Genomic DNA, 15453 nt, shown 5'->3' with positions numbered 1-15453 from the left:
AAAATGACGAAAAAAGAAAGTATCTTCTGATCGTTTAGTCGAGGAATAAAATTCTTTCCCTCTATGTTCCATTCCAATATCAACTGTTCTATATCACATTAAAATGTCCAACTATCGAACGCGTATATTTTTCCATGTTATATACATCGTGTTCAATCTGGTATTTCAAAATATCCTATAAATGCATAGGAATCGTAGTCTAATCACAAGCAACTCGTAACTGACGATACGATCGAGACAGTGCAGTGGTTCGAAAGCGTCCGAAATCGAGTCGATGATCAATCCAATATACCGGGGCCAGGTCCGCGAACCTTTTGAGGGGGCACGGAACGTGATGTTGTCGGTTGTTCTCACGGGCTGGCGAAATTGCCAATATAGAAACGCGAGATGACGATGTGACATCATCAGCGGGGAATTCGAATTCGAATCGGCCGGCGACACACGCACAGAAGGGGGGCTTGATTCACCGCCAGGCCGCGTTTGATCTGCTGCCAAATCAACCGGCCAATATTACTTCCATTTAAGCGGGCACCGTCATGGCCGTTCCACGTTCATCGGATTTCTTCGATATCAATAAGTAATATGACATCCAGGCGAGGACGTATATATACGCCATGGGTCACAGGTCCGACACAAAGGTCGATTGTGCGCGTCTGCCGGCGATTTTTCGATGACCACCGAAGTTTGGTCCTCCTGTTAAGCGGTGCAATTATCGTCTCTTGGCCACACACGTAGATCTCGCCTTCTTCTTTTGTTTCGTCGTTTTTCATACAGAGCCGTTCACCGAAGTATTTGAACGCTTGTCGTCAGAAATCTTTTACGTAGCACCATATTGTGCTTTACGTATTGGCACCATAATGAAACGATGATGAGGTTAGAGTGAGGACTATCGTACTGATAATATTTGAAAGCAATTTGAAAATGAATGTAGAAGTTACAAGATATTTATTACAAACAGGTGATTGATAAAGAAATTATAAATGAGACGTGTAATAAAAATATGAATTTGCAAATGTTCGTAGGCCAATGATCACTGACAATTGGCGATCTGACAACTCTGAAAAGCAATGTACTAACAATGAAAAGAAGGTTCTTGTTTCTAAATCAAAGATTAATTCGAATGAGAATTTCACCTCCTAAACAAGGGTTAATAATATTCGAGCAGAAACGTCTCGTTCTCAAATGCAAAGATTAATTCGAAGAAGAATTCCAGCCCTTGAAGATAGGTTAACGATACTCGAGCAGAAAGATGTTGTGGTTCCCAAATCAGAGATTAATTCGAAGAAAGATCTCACTCCTTAAAGGATTAATAGTATTCCAGCAGAAAGAACTTCTGGTTCCCGAATCAAAATTAATTCGAGAAGCAATCCAATCCTCTAAAGAAGAATTAACAATAGTCGAGTAGAAAGAAATGCTGGTTTTCAAGTTAAAGATTAATTCGCATAAGAATCTCATCCTGTAAAGAACAGTTAACGATATTTGAGTACGAAATAAATTCCAGTTCCCAAATGGAAATATTAATTGGAATAGGAATATCATCCTTTAAAGAAGAGTTAACGATAGTCGAGTAGAAAGAAATTCTAATTTTCAAGTTAAAAATTAATTCGTATAAGAATCTCATCCTTTAAGGAAGAGTTAACAATATTCTAGTACAAAATAAATTCCAGCTCCTAAATGGAAATATTAATTTAAAACGAATTAAATAAAAACGAGTTAACAAAATTCGAGAAAAGATATTGTTGCCAAATCAGAAAATTAATTCGGATAAGAATCTCACTTCCTAAAGGAAGGTTAATAATATTCGTGTAGAAAGGAATCGCATAGGCGAGGTGTAGCTAGAGTCGAGTGACCTGCTGCCCCCGGCCTATCACCCCTTACATCCACCGTTCTCCTCGTGGCACCCTCGTGGCACACGCCCCTCTCCACCCCCCGCGGCAACGCCCCCTCCATCCCGATGCCCCCGCCGCAAGCCCAGCTTTTTCTCGGGGGTTCATCGATCGCCCCCAATCACCCACACCTGCCATACACACATACACACACACATATACGTACACCATCTTGCCTCTTTCCATCCCTTAAAACCCCGAATGCTTTCTTACCTCGACACTAGCTATTCTATCTTCTTCTTATAACTTTTCCTCCTTTCTCTTTTTCGTTTGCTTTTCCTCCTTTGCTACGATCCAACGAAGTTTTTCTTCTTTATCGGACTCTTACCACGTCGCGGAAGCTTTCTTTCTCACTTTTTCTTCTTTCCTGTATCTCGTTACCGTGATTTTTCTTCACAGATAAGTTCTCTAATTACTGGAAATGGATATATCGAGAGCAAAGTCGAAGCAAAGCAGGAATAGGATAAAATGGTGACTGTCGATGGTGGTAATTTGAATTCTTCTTTAATATGTTCGTAATTAGAGCGAGCGACGCGTTAAGGTTGATTTAGATTTGCTTTTAAGAAAGAAAGTAATAACGTCGATAGGAGAAATTTCCAATTGTTCATTTACTCGAGTATCGCTATAACGTCGGAAAATATTATTCTAAGCTGCGAGAAATTAATATACGAATCGAAGAATATTAACAAATGGATTTCTACTTTACAAGAATGAATAGATACACGTTGATGAGTATATCAATAGGAACATCCTCTTTTCATAATTTGTGTTATATCGATCGTATTAAATGAATTATATTTATTAATATTTAAATGAAGTATTTATTAATACATAAAAATATTTTTATTGGAAGCCTGAAACTGAAATTTTAGAGTAAAAATAAATTAGAAGGATCTCATTTGTCATTGTAATTTAATAGCTAATATTACGTTATTTTTAATGTTGCAGGAATTATTGCTGAAATGCTTGAATTCACATTCGGTGCAGACTTTTGTCGAAACGCCTTCATTCTCAGCATTCTTTCAGTCCTTTGAACAGCCAAAACCTCGGTTTGCCCTTTATCTCGTGCAAACAGCGAGGTTTCATTTCACAGCTTTGTTCTCCCCTCATCCCTTATTCCATTTCCGGTATCTGACCGAGCGTGAGTCTACCTTACTTTCCATCGAAATTAGTTTTTCTTCCAGATCGTTCACGCTCATTCTCTCTTGGGGTGAGAAAAACAAATGTTTGTTTGCCTTCTTTCGCTCTTCTTCGCTTTAAACTCGTAAAACTCGTTGCAATTACGAAAATTCTAACGAGTCCTTATTCACGCGTCTAATATTCTATCCTAATTTACTCTTACAATTTCACAAAGTTTTTCCCGAGATCCTTGCAGTTCCAATTCTCAGATATAATTCCTTCTAACAATTCTATAATTTTTTCTTCTTTGCTAAAAAATAATTCTGTATCCTTTTCTTTTCTTAAAGAATTTTATACCGATATTCTACATAGAAGAATTATATTCAAAAATTATATAGACAATCGAATTTGTACATTTGGTCTCCATACATGTTCTTCACACACTGTATCTTCTCTAAAGAACATTTCCACGAATTTCCAAATCTCTATGAAGATCTAGCAGCCGATCAACCTCTATATGGAATTTTCATCTTACTCGCGATTCTTAAATCTCACTACTCTGTTGTTCATCGACTTTTTAAAATTAACTAGTAAACAATAATTAATTCCAACTTATACACAAGTATGCTGTTGCGCGTCTAACATTTACTGTCCACGTTTACTGTACACGCAATCTTCTTAAACAATTTTGCGTTATACCAGTGATACCGTATTTCCAGATTAAAATTTCCATCGCTAACACCACTTGCCCTCCAAAACCCTCGCACACGCTTTGATAAAATATTCAAAAAAATTCCTCCCCGAGGAGACATTCTCGGCATCCCAAAACGAAGATCCATCTATTTAGCAATACCAGGCCGCCATTAGTTTCGCGGGCGCCGTCAAAATTACGATCGATGGGGCTTGCAGAGAGAGCGAGCGATCCCGAAGGGTCACCGGGTCTGATATCGATGAGCCGAATATTAACGTCGGCTGGTCGGTGATGGCAATTGCTGCTAATTAGCGGCACGCATCTTCCTCAATTGAGGCTCGTTTCGGCTGCCACCATTTCAACACGCTGTTCTTCGGCCCACACACGCATTCGGTAAGGTCACGGTCGTCGCGACAAGAGCCTTAGAAATTTCAGCGGCAAAGTATCTACAACCACTCTTGTGCAACTGCTGCCGCTCCATTCCAACCCAATTCCTTTTCTTTCATAAGCTGCTCGCGACCGGCCTGGACGATTTCCAACAGGCCAGCCGGAAATTAATTTTCATGGGGGATTCGGAAACGCTGACTGCACAAGGAAATGGAAACGTTATCGGTGCTGTTTTTATCCGATAGATGGGAAGAAATATTAATCTCATAGGTTTACATTTTCTTTTACTTTTCCCTACAAAGATATATAACGATCGATTTTATACATTTTCAATATTCGTCTCTTCGATAGAAGAAATAATTGCTTCCGAGGATTTTCTATTAAATCGTTTCCCTTCGACGGAGAACGGAATGGAAAAATTGAAAATCAATTTTAGAGATTTCTTATTCCCTTAATTTATAGATTTCCTGCGATTCTCGCTCATTTATTTCACAGTCGTATATAATAGTTTGTCGGAAAAGTTTCTTTCGTTTTATGAGCAAATAATAGGCGCACGATGTTTCTTTGTTTTATAATTATTTTCTCGATTTTACGATCGATCCATTTTGTTCTGTTGAGATAAACACCGCGGCATTTCACACACTTGGTTTCACGTTTGTATTAAGCTGCACTGTTGTGAAAAACACGGTTGCGAAAGAAAGACACTTTTCGGACAACCTAATATATTTCCCATTAGTTTTGCCTTTCTCAAAATAATTTTATTTCTTTCTTCTTTCTCAATTATTCCGCAATTTATTAGAAAGTTTCGTCAAAGTTTTCCATCAACGATGCCACTGCTACGCGACAGTTAGATTTTCCAAGTTTCCTGCGGCGTTCTTCCTGGAAACGCGCATGTGAATTTATATCAATTCGGCGTATGTCACGATGAATTTCCATCGTATTCACGTTTGCTATACATTATGCAAGCGTGACGTATAAGACGATCGATTCGAAAAGGCTATCGAAACTGGAACATGATCGCATAAAATCGAACGTGAGAAAGATGAGAAGCGGAAACGCCACGGTACCGTGATAACTCTTCGCGTATACACGTACGTAATACACGTAGAACGTTTGCACGGGCTGTCAGAGTACCGTCATATCACGGATGAGGGTGGCGAATCTACATTTACATACCGGTAAATATCCTGTATCCGTACTACATTTTTCCCCCCTCCCTGTATAGTTAGATATGCAATATGCAAACGATTTTCCAACATATATTACACGTTTTTATTGTCGCTTATCAAGTTGCAGAACTTCATTATCGACGTCCCTTCCGTTGTTGCTGGTTCTGGTCTTTCGACGATCATGGTTCTATCGTTCTGGAATTTCTTTCACCTTCAAATTCATCCACGCTATTTCGTAAAATTCGTCGAAGCTTTTATCGATTTTCACTGACCGAAGTTTCATTGTTTTTCTATACAAGTGATCTGATTTTTGTTCTTCCTTTATATAGCTGTACACAATGATGGCTGGAAAAATTCTTCGATTGGGATACAGTTTTCATTCAGATTGAATTATGTATCGATAGAATTGTTTGTGTAATAATTTTCACGATATCGTGTCTCGTGTTAACGGTATCGTAGTTATCAACTAATCATCAGACTGGAATTTTGAAAATATGATAATACTTTATCAGGGTCACTGATCTCATTTCCGTTAGATCGTCAAACAAGGAAATGACGACAGCCAAAACAGCAACAATCGTCCGATATGAATGTTCTATTTCGAGTTAAATATAATATATTTTTTGGCCAATTGCAGAATTTTAGTGATTAGTTCGCGTGTTAGCTGTATGCCGAAAAACATCCAAGTCGTTGCATTAGACCGAGACTTCTTCTTAAACCGTTGGTCGCGTAACGGAATTATGTGGACGGGGATTTTCTATGCAAGTGATTTCATTTCTGTTCTTCCTTTATATAGCTGTACACGATGATGGCTGGAAAAATTCTGGAACGACCAGATTACCACGGACCAGTGAGATGAAAAGTGTGAATTTTTTCAAGGATCAGGAAAAATTCACCGAGCTGTGGATCGACATAAATAGAAAACACCAATTTCCTAAAAAATTGTTTAAATGGGATGAAATCAGAGCTTAGAACTTCCAACAGTTTGCATAATAGTCTTAAGCACATTTATAATATTGTCCATCCCATCCATTGCAAAACCACGTCCTTGTTACTGACGATTGTAAATATCGATTAACACCAATTAACGTTGAAGGTACTCCGTTAAATATCACATCGAATATTCAGTCGAGATTTTCTTTACACAAAACTAAACAAGCACGTTGTTATCTCATCGATATGGAAATTTAGTTTCGTCATCGGCACACTCATTTCATCAATATGCAAATTCAATTTTGTCGTAATAAGCGGTAACAAGCGATAAGAATTATAAACGTCACTAAGAATTGTTTAAAATGAAACTTCTTCCATTTATCATCGATTACTGTTTCGTTTATTGTACGTAGCTTTTTATATATACAACTGGAGTTGCGTACAATTTTTACAGACAAAATGGACTGGCAAATGATCGGCGCTGCACTATCCACGATGCACGCTAATAGTTACAGATCGTTTATGAATGACGATTGAAGCCTGCGTTAAAAAGCAGAGTGTTAAAGATTCATCTTCTCCTCGTGTTATTAGGGTACTCGAAGCGATATGTCGATCGGAAGAGACGATGAACGAAGAAGAGAAGCGTTGTTCGATCTCTTTCCAGTGAACGGTCCGCGGAAATTCGCTAATTATAGATCGACTAGCGACGAGGCAAACGCGTAGCCGTCGACGGCCGCGCGACGACCACTCGCTTGGACTTGAACCAATCCTGACCTTCCCTGCTGCGTCGTGTCGACCTAGAAAATTGCGTGCGTCGTATCCGTCTCAGCGTGACGGACGCGAGCCATATATAGGGCCGCGTCCCGCCAAATACCGCGACCGGAAGTGCTAAACGGCATGCCGCGCGCTGCACCATACGCCAAATCCTGATTACAAACTTCCAAGATATCTAATTACTCGATTAGAAATTCGAAAGAATTGTATTTTCCATTCAGGATACAAGAAACCTGTAATCCTCGTTTCCAAGTTTAAGAGATCTGTAATTTTCGATCGTCCATTCAAGAAATTTCTAATTCCACATTTGAGAAGTTGGAAGAAGTTTGACGGATCTTCAAAAAATCTCTAACTCTCTCGGTTAGAATGTTGGGAAACCTTGAACTTCGTATCGTAAATTAAGGGAATCCTTGTCTCTCAGAATCGAAGATTGGAGAAATTTGTAATAACAGAGATTCCTGATTCAATGGTCCGAGAAATCTCTAAATTTCAGTCACCGATCCAAGAAATCTTTGTTTCTCTACCGTGATTGGTTTATGTGTGTCACGAAATGGAAAAAGTTGAGGATCGCTGCTATATGGTCTTGTTTGCACATATGACACTTCCTGTCAGTGTGCGTGCTTGTCTGCCTGATTCTTTTGGGTCTGTCAGAAATAACCAAATCAGACCAACATTTCTTTTGTTTAATCATCTTTACAGTTTTTTGTTGTACTAGTTTCCTCGAGAAAAATCCTGTGTACATATGTAGTACTCATCGCCGTTACTGTGGCACCATATGCGTCGATGTGTGCTCGTTCTCGAGAGTTTCGCTCTCAACGCCCCTTCCTCTTGCCCTAGGCAGCCCACGCTCGCGATGAGGCTCCGCAGGTGGCCGGATGCCTCGAAAACGGCGCGATTCTGACGCTTCACCCTCCGATAAACTCGAGTCTTCGTGAAATCGCGCTTTAATCTTGTTGCTTTCAACTGACATTTCCTGAATCGTTTTGGAGATCGTTGCCGAAGATCTGTTGAGGCCGATTGCTTGAATTAAAGTGCTTTCTTCGAACATTTTTGATGTAGAAATATAGTGCGTTTTATTTTTTATAATTACATTAATTTATTAAGACAACGAACTGGTTCTCGAAATGATTTGGTATTCTAGAATCTTGTAATAAACGATAACTTAATGTCTTCTTCTTGAATTATACAGATAACGAGTAATATTTTTGCAACTTAATAATAACGTTGTCAAACAATGTACGAGGTAAATAAATTTGACTTATCAGCAGGACGTATATAATAAATAAAATTGTAGAAATTAAACTATATCATTCTTTGTTTGTTTAAAGTTCATCCAAGAAGCTTATTCGTAATACTCGAGTTTACAAATATCTCATTGTGCCTCTAATCTCGGAAGGAAAAAGGTGGAAATATTTGTAAAGGGAGAGGAGTTATTTTAAGCGGCAGTCACGTTAAAAATAGCCTGAAAACCGCAGGACAATCTGAGAGACGCGTCGAATTTCTCTTTTTGCGCTTCTTATCTTTCCTCCTTCTTAAAATAAATATGGAGTAACAGAACTTAAGGAATTATCGAGTGCGAGGTTTCGATCTGCGTTTCTAGGTTAGTGTAATATTTATCATAGCAAAGTATGAAGAATGGAAGTCTTTATGACACGTATTATCATTTTACGATAGTGTCACAGTATCGTATGCAGTATCATATGTATACGATTTTATAGGAAGTTTTTTTCATATTGATTGAAGTATGAATTACAATAACATTGTCATACCGGAAGTCTCGGTTGTAACCAACAATACGTAAAGTTTTGCGCGAAAATGTCATTTCACCATAACATTCGACTTCTGGCACGGTCGTTTAGCATCGAACATTAGAAAAATCCCGCCTAGCGCTGTTTCAACCCACGTGGTTTCCAGCTAGGCTAATAAAGTACCGGTAATAGAGCTGGCCACCCCGCTACGTTCTTTCAAATACTATTTCTGAGAACTCATTGTTTTCTGGCTTGCTGTTATCGTGTCAAGGTAATCATCGTGTACACGAACGCGATGACACGATAAAAAAAGGAAAAATGACGATATACACGAAACAATCAGTTACGATATACGGAAGGAAAGATCAGTAACGATATACAAATAATTTAGTTTGTTATACGAGTGAAAAGTTCATCTTGCAAAGTTAAAAATTAAGAGATAGTCGAAGGAATATATAATTACACGATAATAAGTCACAAATAATGTATTCGATTACATAATTGCGAAGATAAATAGGAAAAGGAAATATGTATTTAGATTAGGTTATGTTTGTGTCTCAATTTGTCGTATCAATATGACCAAAATACTATTTTTATGTTTTACTTCAAGATCGTCGAGTTTCGCTCATAAATATGCCCGCGTATTGAATTTACACCCCATGGAAAGTGGAGGGAGCTTTTTCAATTTACTTTTGCTCTTATTCCACTTTTACTTTCGTCGAGCGTTTCAATTTGACGCTGGAGAGGCTGTAACGAGGATTTCGATATCGTTGCGTTGGCGGAGAGCACGGATAATGAATATAAAGCAGCAGAGCTGAGGAAATGTGGGGAAATTATGCCTCTGTTCTTTTCTTTGTTTGTCTAAGCGGCTGTACTTGAGGGAAAGAATAAATGCAGATTAAAGCTACGCGTGGAAACGAAGTCGGGCTGGTACGTTTAAAATATTATCTATAGGACAGAGGGGAGCTAACATGAAGTGAATAGATGTAAAATAACTTTCGTTTCAAGAAGAAATGACTAGCATAACGGTAAGCAAATTTCAATTATTAAATAGACTTCATTGACTTCTTTGAATGTTGTTAAACTATGAATAATTATTACTAATCTTTTTTACCTTACCTAGTTGTTTCTAAATTAATTAGTAGGATTACTTTGGTTTTGCTCCAATTATGAGACAAAATTTTGATCGTTACATTGTCCTTGCAATTAATTGCTAGATTGATTACTATTAATTACCAGATATTGTTTGTTTCAATTATGCCAGATCAAATTCTTTTTTCAAAATTCTTGTACTCAAATCCCTCATAACCTATTAAACATAATCACGAGTCAAATCACGTAGCAATAATTCCAATGAACATTGTGCAACAGTAAAACTGAGATCTTGATTCGTAGAAATTGAATGACCATCATTTCTAACCTCCCTGCTGCGAATCCGGCCGTATCCAGCGTGCAATAACTGGTAGACGAGAACGTAAAGTAAGACGAACAACTTACTTCTCGATGTTTCGTACATTCGCGACATCTCGCTATTAGAGCGAATGTCAGTTTCGAAGGATGTGTTTCGAGGTTATGTCTACCGTACTGTAACGTTCTGCAAAGAACGCTGCGACACGCAGAGGACGATTGAAGGACCTCGTGACTTACGTAAAACCCTTCGCGCTCGATCGAATTTCCTGGCCACCCGGCGACGGCATATACGACCGTGTGCGCCTATTACGCCGCTTTTACGATCTACTCGTAAACGTCCGGGCCCGCGAAATTGATAGACCACTACGTTACACGCACGTACACACGTGTACACGCGATAGCCACATCGTGGCAGCACGCTCGATGTCTTCTTCCTACTGGCCACGCCGCAATTTTCGATTTCTTTAGTACAAGATCGATAACCAATCGGACAATCGATTTTTTTTAATGAATCGAATCCGACTCGTGACAAACATGGCGACTGAACTGACATTTCGCGTTGCAACAAAAGTTCTTGTGGAAATGTTATATGTTTATTTTATGCATTCTTCGAATGATATTTAAAGAAATATGTATTATATCAGTTTCTTAACCTATCATTTTATTATTACTGAAATGGCCTTTCGTGTTGCAAAAGTTCTCGCGGGGGTGTTACATAGCTCAATATTAGTAGTTATTTATTTTCCTATTTCAAATAATCTCGAAAGAGAGTTTAAGTTACAAAATCTGGTGACTTATGTAAAATATTTTAGCAGATTCTTCTTAACTTGTCATTTCTACTATACAAGCGAAAAAGAAGTATATCTCGATTAGAGAACCGATAATCAATAGAACAATCGACTTTTTTAATGAGTCGAATCCAACTCTCGACAAACATGGCGACTGAAATAGCGTTTCGTGTTGCAAAGTTCCTGTGGAGATGTTAAATGAATAGATATTCATTTTATGTATTCGTCGCATGATATTTGAAGAGATATGTGTTTTATCAGTTTCTTAATCTGTCATTTCTATCGATTTCTTAATGTGTCATTTCTATCGGTCTCTTAATCTGTCATTTTATCGTTAGTGAAATATCGTTCCATATTGCAAAAGTTCTTGCAGACTGTGTTGCATAGTTCATGCTATTTGTTGTTTCTAATTTTAAGTTATTTCCAAAGAGAGTTTAAGTTACAATTCTGATGCTTCATATACAAATTTTTAACAGTTTCTCCTTAACTTGCCGGTTTTACTATACAAGCGAAGAAGAAGTGTATCTCGAGTACACGGTCGATAACCAATAGAACAATCAATTTTTTGAATAGGTCGAATTCGATTCGTGACAAACATGGCGACTGAAATAGCGTTTGGTGTTGCAATAAAAGTTCTCGTGTAAGTGTTGTTGTTTGTGTTGTTATTTCGAACGATACTTAAAAAGAGATTAAGATTTCTTGCTAATCCGTCAATTTTATCGTGCAAACAAGAAAGAAGTGAATTATGTAAGAAGAATTATGGTGGTAGCTGTCATCTGGTTTAAGGTAATTTGTTTTTTATGTTATAATAGACGATATGACGTGATCTCTAGATCAATTATATCGAAAACAAATTTGCGACAAAACAGTGAGAAAAAATTCTAATACTTCGTGTAAAATATTCTGCTCATTTCATGTTAATCATATATACTACAGATATACATTACAATTTCTATTGAAAAAAACGTTCAAGTAGAAACTAAAAACAAAAATTTCGTTGAGAAATATTGTAACAGTTTATGCAAAATATTCCGTCAGAGCCTCGTTAATCTGTTAGCTTTATCATGCTAACGAAAATTTCATTTGCCAAGGGGGAAGAACTGTGTCATCGATGACAGCGTCATACATCCGACAACGTTACAATGAAACTCACGAAAATGAGACAACATGAAAGTCGAGTATCGTAAAAAGCGCGTAATCATTTCAACCGGCCAATTCTGTGAGCGACTGATGATTTTACGAGCGAGACGCGACTCCAGACGCCGGCCAGACGCGAATGGTTCAACGCGAGTAAATCTAACCTCGCCTACGCGAGCTGAAACGGCGCCGGTGTCGCACCGAGTAAAAATTATTTGCTACTAGTAGTCGACTACCGTTGCCTGATTTAAAAATACGACGTACCAACTGACCGATTTCGTGACATGGACCACCCAGTATTTTTCATGGGAATATATATGTAACAGTTTTACGATATAAAATTTCCCATTATGATCATTATGATTATTCTTCGTGCCTTTCTCTCTATTCTTTAACCGAATATTTGGAACTTTGAAATTGCTTCGTGGTTACTTTAATTGTTTATAAAATACATCAAGTTCATTATTAATAATAAAATTTATAAAGTATAGATAGGATCGCTACAAACAATATTTTTAATTAGTCAAATTTTAGAAATTTAATGAACTTATCATCAGTCATAGAATATATAAGATATATGTAGATGGGATTGCTATAAGTAATATCCTTAATTAATCAAAATAATTTTGATATTCCTATTCTTATCAATAAATATTCAAATCTATTCAAATATTTTTATTTCGTTATCTATTAATAACAGTTCAAGAAAGCATTTTAACCATTCGCCAATCGCACGAAAGAACACGGAGTTGCAAATTTTAATTTTAAACTTTACTTACGTTGCGTATTACGAAGAGTATGTATAATTGAATTATTAAAATTCGTTATAAATAATTCATCGACATTGATCCGACAATTAATCAGTATTGCCAGTATTAATTGGTATAATGCCAGAAATGATAAAAAATCATCGATATCCTAATCGTTCAATAATAATTATCGAGTGGCCCATAGCGGTCGCACGCGCGCGAAATTTAAATCCGCCAGACGTTCCGTGGTAAGAAGACAAATAAAAAAAGGTTGAAGAGATGACGGGGAAGCGAATGAAGTGGCAGACGACGCGGACGACAAGAAGGGAATTGTAAAGTCGTCATAATTGATTGCATCTTTCGCGAGTAGAGAGGTGAGGCCCGAAGAGGAGGCTGAAAGGAAGAAGACAGTGGAAGAGGGCGAGTGGCTCTCTAGCTGATACAAGAGCCGTTGACATTACCACGTTGCTCCTCGTCGCGAAACCACGCGCCACCCACCCAGCACCGTGATTTTTATTCCGGCTGGCAATAAACAGATCCATCGTGACTCTTTCTTTTTTCTTTTTGTTTCACTGTTTTATGGTCTTCTCCTCTTCTTCTTTTTCGTTTTACTCTTCTAGAAGGATTGTTCCTCGACGACTGGAGGATTTTATCGATGAAAAGTGTGGTGAAAAATGCTTTATTTGAAATAATTAGAGTATCTCTGCTTATTTGATTATTTTATATATAGTGTTTTATCCGTTTTAAATTGTATACACTTTGCTTCTAAACCGACACCAATGTCTGCTATTCTTCGTATTAATTTCCTTATTCTTATTGGTCACATTGTATTCGATATACTAATGCATTTCACAAATTTAATATGTAACAAACACTTGATATACACAAACACATATGGTATAAGGAAATAAACGAAAAGTTGTACGACCTAGATCGACGATGAAAGCATTAGAAGGCACAACAAAATTTTCGAAAGAAATTGCCCACGCCGAAACCAATTTCTATAAATTTTCGCAAAATCATTATTTCAATTGGTGACGGGGTGCAGCTTAAAATAGTCTCGTCGAACGCTATTTCGATGTATATATATTTCCACCGATTTTCATCCAACAACGTCCGCCGAGGTGAAACACGACGACCGCTGCCTTCGAACGTGCGAATGTCTTCGTGGCGTCGCATCAAGGACGGTTCGTCTCGTTCGAAGTATCTTCGTGAGACGAATTTCTGGAACGTTGTCTCGGTACAATCGCGCGAAAACAAGAATTTTTCTACTCCCAACGATCGATACTTACCAACGCGACATGTTCGTCTTAACACATTCACTGCTACTAAAATACCTATTCTTGGAATTGTATTCTTTTTTGCACCAGAAATGTCTTCATTTTAAGTAATCATCTTTGCTTCGGCACTGTCCGCTGCTTTTACTATGTTATTTCTCCAAGACGTGCAAAAATTAAACATACCGATTTTAAACAATAATATACAAACAGTTTGAATATTCATACCTGTAGCTATCTCGTAGAATTGGACATGTACTTGCAAACGACAGAAATTACTAGATGCGACATTCAAAAGATAATACCTTCAAATGGCAAACGTTCAGTTTACGAGTATTTACCTTGCCTCGTCAAGTATCTGTAATACAAGAACCTTAATCAAAGTCGACAAAGCCGCGATAATATCGGTAGCCTTGACATTCGTTTCGTTTTACCTTATTATGGCCGACTAAAGGAATCGTTGGAACTCGTTGGAAGTTTTTTAACGCGGAACCCTTCGGAGAAACGGCTATGATTGATGCCAAACACACAACAATCACCCTAGGGGATCGACGATCTCGTTTCACCAGCGACCTCGACTCATCAAGGACGATCCATATCGTGGTAATAGACACGAAGGTTTTTCGAGATCTTCGCATCCTGGAAGAAAACAAAATACAAGATGAATCGACAGGATCCACCGAGAAAATGGGAGCATCCTCGTCAACCACAATTTTCCATCGAGTTCTTCTTCTTACTGTCAAGGTCGAGGTAGCTTGTTTCAACGAGGACAGATGATTGTCGGGTATTGTGGATGGGATCTGACGACTACTGGGAAAATCTTCGCGAAGGGACGCCAGATTGTCGCGGTTGTTATTCGAATTATCATACATTTATTAGATGAGGTTCTCTCATGGAATTATAACCTTTGAAGGTTAGGTTTGCATGTAACAGGTGAATAGATGTCACAGTATTATTCCAGTTTGTTTTTAATTATTAAGAATGATTTCGTTTGAAAATATTTGACTAGTATTTCGAAGTGTATTCGATGATGAGTTATAGTCACTCTGTTCTCATTTACAAAGATTGTAGGTTAGGTTCGCATGCAGTGTAGACGATTGGATGTTTTAGAATTATCTAAGTTTTCCTTTCATTATTAAACACTACTTTGAAGAATTTTGCTAGGAATTTTGAAGTGTCCTTAGTGAGCAGTTATAATTACTCCACTCTCGTTACTTTGTTACTTTGGCTTCTTCCTTACTCTTTAATTTACCGCTTTATTATTTCCTTAAATTCTATATAAATAGAAAACGTTATCCTGTTCTAATATTTCAAGAACTCACTGACGGTATAGATCCGAAGAAGAAGATTTAAAGAATACTGCCAATTTCGTCGTTTCTTTAACA

The 15453-nt window shown here is 37.7% G+C and overlaps 1 protein-coding gene and 1 long non-coding RNA gene across 5 annotated transcripts in view; one reads left to right on the top strand and one right to left on the bottom strand.

The window, feature by feature from the left end:
* The window catches only part of LOC117232733 (protein kinase C-binding protein NELL1-like), an 83138-nt gene that overhangs the window by 20680 nt on the left and 47005 nt on the right, over positions 1–15453 (top strand). The gene's annotated exons all lie outside the window — the stretch shown is intronic.
* LOC117232740 lies at positions 9218–10508 on the bottom strand. The gene is made up of 2 exons (XR_004493178.1): positions 9944–10508; positions 9218–9581 (listed from the first exon to the last, which is right to left on the bottom strand). It is a non-coding gene; the product is annotated as an uncharacterized LOC117232740 (long non-coding RNA).

This window comes from Bombus vosnesenskii, unplaced genomic scaffold, assembly GCF_011952255.1.
Source record: "Bombus vosnesenskii isolate JDL3184/JDL3185 unplaced genomic scaffold, Bvos_JDL3184-5_v1.1 scf7180000013293, whole genome shotgun sequence".
NCBI lineage: Eukaryota > Metazoa > Arthropoda > Insecta > Hymenoptera > Apidae > Bombus > Bombus vosnesenskii.
The sequence above is the reverse complement of the archived record's forward strand: the minus strand, read 5'-3'. Positions and strand labels throughout refer to the sequence as shown.